At 45.4% G+C, this 4,892-nt stretch overlaps 2 long non-coding RNA genes across 3 annotated transcripts in view; both read right to left on the bottom strand.

The window, feature by feature from the left end:
• The window catches only part of LOC102250239, a 13,820-nt gene extending 12,272 nt beyond the window's left edge, over window positions 1-1,548 (bottom strand). The window contains exon 1 of the long non-coding RNA XR_001363060.1: window positions 1,459-1,548. This is a non-coding gene — a long non-coding RNA (uncharacterized LOC102250239). The remainder of the gene's footprint in view (window positions 1-1,458) is intronic.
• A 53-nt stretch (window positions 1,549-1,601) lies between these two features.
• The window catches only part of LOC102251031, an 18,132-nt gene continuing 14,841 nt past the window's right edge, over window positions 1,602-4,892 (bottom strand). The window contains exons 3-5 of one of the 2 annotated variants that reach the window (XR_001363062.1): window positions 3,962-4,012; window positions 3,104-3,332; window positions 1,602-1,637 (exon numbers count right to left, since the gene is read on the bottom strand). This is a non-coding gene — a long non-coding RNA (uncharacterized LOC102251031). The remainder of the gene's footprint in view (window positions 1,638-3,103; window positions 3,333-3,961; window positions 4,013-4,892) is intronic. The other variant, XR_313857.2, reaches the window with a different exon arrangement.

Genomic DNA, 4,892 nt, shown 5'->3' on the forward strand with positions numbered 1-4,892 from the left:
GCCATGCCCCCAGGTCTCTCCTCAGAGCTCCAGACACCTGCACAGCTGCCAAAAGCACATCTCTACGTGTCCACATGTCCTGTTGTATGAAACAAAACCTGTTCCCTTCTTTCCCAACTGACTTCCTTTTCCAAGTCTCCTATTGACTTCTATCAGCTACACTGTGCAAATATTCCTGTTTCCTTTGGGGATCCCAAACCCATTTATTTCATCACCCACTGGGTCCCATGAATTATACATAGTGTCATCACTTACTGGGTAAATGGGTGCATATTTTTCTGGGGAGAAGACCTCCCAAGTTTTCATTCTATTCTCAAAGGGTCTATGATCCTCTCCTCCTCCAAAAGGATCAAAATGGCCTTCATTTAATCAATGCTATCATTCTGTTACACTTTATATTAAAACAACCCCTTAGCTGAACCCCTTGCCTGTTCTCCTTTCAATCCATCTGTACACTGACGCCACCCACTATTTCTTCAGTCAAACACAAGTGCTAACAGCTTCAGTTCTCTCTCCCTCCTCCCAGTCTGAAGGGTCCCCAGGAAATGGGCAGTGCCACCCCCCCACACACACACACACACACTTTTATTCCTAATTCTCTGTGGCTGCTCTCCTACCTAGAACACCTCCCTTGCCCCTCTCCCCACCCCTAGCCACACCCACATTTTAAGCAAAAGAAGCCTTCAAGACTAAGACCGTCCTAGATATAAGAGTTTGGTTTCAGATAGAATACCCATCTGAGTGGGGATGTGGGCCTAGAGGGCTACAGGGCTGAAAACCTTGACTTGAAAGTTGTCTGCACAGAGTTTAAAATCTTGAAAAAAAGACGAGCTCTCGAAAGCTTCAACCTTGAGGATGAAAAGAGCTCTCAAAGGGAGATGAAAGCAGAAAGCATTCAAGTGCTTATTCTCAATTCTACAGCACTTCCGGTGCCTGGCCCTGTGCTCCGCAAAGAGTGTCACTCCAACGCTTACAGAAATGTGGATGTTACATTGAAAACATGTCTGATGGGTGGTGCAGGAGTTGCATAGGGTCAAATTTGCCTGCAAAATATTATTGCGGGACAGGGGACCTGGTCCTGATCGGGTCTGCCCAGGGCCGGCCAGTATTGTGTCGTTTCTTGATTTCGTGCAGAAAAGATTTCACAAGTCCAGGTGATTTTGAGGGTACGCTTATTAAAGCTGGGGACAGTGAGACAAGGAAGTGCTGAGCGCTGAGGAAGTAACAGGAGAGGACGAGGCGGGCTTCTTTGGCTCACTAGGAAGTCAGAGAAAAGGGGGCCTTGGAGACAGGTTCAGGGGGTTAGCTGTCCATTGCTTCCCTGGCTCCTAGTCTTGTGGGGACCCTGAGAGTTTAGAGATGCTGCCAGTGGGGGAAGGTGAAGGGGAAGAGAAAGACATTGTGTGTGCTCCCAGGAAGGAGAGCACATGCTGGGTCCTTGGTTTTGAGGGTTTTTACCTGTCTCTTGCAGGTGGGAGTCTTAGGGGAGGTCCCAGGGAGGGTTTCAGCAGAATACTCATCAGTTTTCCAGGTGTGCCCTTTCAGGGTCATGGTCTCTACGGATTGGTCAGCGCCTTAGTCATTGCAGCTGGTCCTGGTGTTGCCCACCTGGTTTTGCTGCTTTTCTGGGCCTGGATCTGGAATACAACAGAGGCCTAGATGTTATCTCTAGGGTGGTGACCTTCTCTAGCTGGCTGTAAGTGGCTTGGCCAGTTTGTTCAGCTCTCTATCTCAGTTTCCCCATCCCACTTGCCAAGGAATGTTTCCAGCTTTCACTATCCTGACTCAATATTTTGAACAAAGTGATTTGTAAAAAATAGGTGAATTATTTCCCTTGTCCTTGCATTAAAAATTGTTATTTATAAAAGCATGATAGTTGATAAACTGTTTAAAGTAGTGCATTAAGTCAAATGACATCCTTAATAGGTGCTCATTAAATATACATCTTTCTATTAACATTTTTCATAGATATGATAATAAAGTATATCTAAAGTGGAGAGAAAAAAATAGACTTTGAATTAATAATTGGTAAATAATTATCTCAGGCATTTGCTTAATTACTGTTACTTATGCAACTACCCCAGGCGTAATTTTTCAGGAAATTATTCATGTCTTCTTAGCAACACATTCAAACCAATATTATTGGTCTCTAAGTAGTAAATGTGTCCGCAGTTAAGTTAGGCATTTAATATTATGAGTAAGTATTAGTATTAAACTTGGAGCTAAAGAGAGAACAAAAACAGGCTGATGCACAAATACATAAGGTCTGTTATTTTTGCAGGCAACGGAGTTGCCAAATTAGCTGTTACTGGGATGGAAGACCAAGCAGGAAGCTTGTGGCTCCGGGGGCTGGCCTCCTCTCTCTGCATCAGCAATGCTCACCAATATGACATCCCTGCAATGCTTCATCTTCCTCATTTGCAGAAGGTGATAGATAATAGCAAGGAACAGCAAGCTCGGTTACTTGCACCAGCCTCTAGGCACACAGTTGCCATGGAGCCAGGCCTCTACCCGACAATCTACTGCCTCCCAAATCTGCAGCCATTTTTGTGTAAGTTTCCCCCAGGGCTTACTCATGCCCTTTGGACCTCCATGCACAAGGGCCCTTTAAAAACCTTTCAACGAGGCTTCCTGAGAGCTCCTGAAACCTTCATCCCCAAAGCCGCTACCCACAGTGTTCCGCCAGCATTCGGACCACACAGCCCCATTGTGCCCCAAATCCAGCAGAGAATTTCCAAGTAGGAGAAGCCCCAAGGATAACTGCTCCTCTCATTTTACACGTGACAAAACAGAAGCCTGGAAAATCTAAGAGCTGGCTCAAAACTGTGCGCCTGGTTATGGTGTGGCTGGGCCAGAACTCTGATCTCCCCACAGAGTAGGTGCCGCTGTACCCCAGTTCCCCCAGCTGTTAGTGATGTTAGCGAAGTAGAGCTGGCTTTTCAGCAGGTGAAAGCGGGTCCCTTTAGGAGTCCTGAGAAGCATCTGAGACTTTTGTTATTTATTAGGAAGGCATTGCTCCCATTTACTGGAATTTTTTCCTTTTACAAATTGACTCCTGTCCTTGCCAAACCCTTCCCATTGATTTCCTTTGGAAATGACCTACTTTGACACCCTTGACCTTGTTGCCCAGCTGTGGGCGTGGGGATTCCTGCCCTCCAGACTCCCTTGTAAATGTAGTGAGCACTGGCAAAGAATGGGAGGAAAAGGCCGGAGATTCAGAGGTCTTATGATGCAGCCAGCAGCCAAGTCCTTGACCTTCGAGCAGCCTTGGGTGCCTATGCTTTCAGGAAAGGCTTGAAGGTGGCTCAGTGCTAGCGTGGCTCAGAAATGCCCTTCAAAGAAAAAAAAAGAAGAAGCCTTTCAGCTGGATCAACTTTGGGTAGCCCTTGTCCTGCCTTGTTTCCAACTTAAAGCTCCCTCACCCCTCTCACCCTTCCTCACTGGTTTAGGCAGTTGGCCCAATTTGTCAGCAACCAAAGCAAAGACCATGGGCTGAGCTGACTCATTTAGGAACAGTAATTCCTTTCAGAGAAGAGTCCCCATTCATTTAGGCACCAGAGCAATTATTTGCTGGCTGACAGTTCTAATTACTTTTTACTGCAGGTAGGTAACTGTTCCAGAAGCCACGCTAATAGGATTACTGGTTTCTGAAGGGCTTTTGGAACAAGTAATTTTCAAGTAGTCAGCTCAGCCTGTTCAGTGAACTTTCCACTTGGGGTAAATTCCTTCCTCTGCACCTCCTCATGGCAGGCAAGGTGTGGGTCCTTGGATGGGGCACTTTGGAATGCAGGGGTATTTTTCTTCCATGCTCCTTTGTTTGAAAAGGGGACCAGAGCAAATCATGCTTGAAGATTTTTCATGAGCTGGCACCAAATCATTCTTCTAATTTTCAACTGCTCTGGTGGTTGGTATTAAATTGTATCGGCCAGCCCACCTTTTTAGCAGTAGTAGGGTCACTCACCTTCCTAGTAATGGTGTCCCATGGTAACTTCTCCCTCCATGCTACCCATTTCTGAAGGGAAGTTAAGGAAACAATAAACCCAGAAGACCTTTGAGTTGAGGTTCCTACCAAGATTACCAACTGTTTTAGACTGCAGATAATGATTTTGCAACACGGTTCTCTATTTGATAAGAAATAACCCTTCTGAATGCTTACCAACATTTGACTCTATCAGTTGGTTTGACATTTAACAGAGTTTAAAAAGCTCACCCATAATCTGTTGGGAAAACAGCGTCTTACTGAGAAGTCATTCAAGGTGTTTTTGCTCTTGTTATTATGACTACTTAAACATTCCCACCCTCTGCATTGCCATCCCCTAGTTAGCCGAACTAGGGTTTTGAGTGGGTCATAATTGCTCTCTTTGTGTCCCCGAGTTGGCCTATCCTGGCATCTGGCCAGGAGAAGCAGAAAATACAAAGATATTTTTGGGAGAAGACTGGGCCTAATGTGAATCTTAACAGCTCAAGAAGATGCAGTTCTGCTTTTAAGTAGATGAGAGCACTGAGTTCTTGGGAATCAAGAGAGGATGAACTATATAGACTATTTCTTTTTCTGCTTCATTGAAAGATAATTGACATGTAACAGTGTAAGTTTGAGGCATACAATGTGATGATTTGATATCGCGAAATGTTTACCACAGTAAGGTTAGCTAACACCTCCAGTCCCTCACATAATTACCATTTGTGTGTGTGGTAAGCCAACTTCCAGGCATCTACACTAATAAAAGAGAAACATGGTAATTGGCATACGACCGCTACTCTTCCCATTGGCTAATCAGCATATCCTTATGCAAATTAACTGTCAGCCAAGATGGCGGCCGGCAGCCAGGCAGCTGGAAGCGAACATGAGGCTTCCTTGCTTCAGTGACTGCAGACTCCAACGTTCCCCGCCT

Source organism: Myotis brandtii, unplaced genomic scaffold (genome assembly GCF_000412655.1).
Source record: "Myotis brandtii unplaced genomic scaffold, ASM41265v1 scaffold332, whole genome shotgun sequence".
NCBI classification, from domain to species: Eukaryota; Metazoa; Chordata; class Mammalia; order Chiroptera; family Vespertilionidae; genus Myotis; species Myotis brandtii.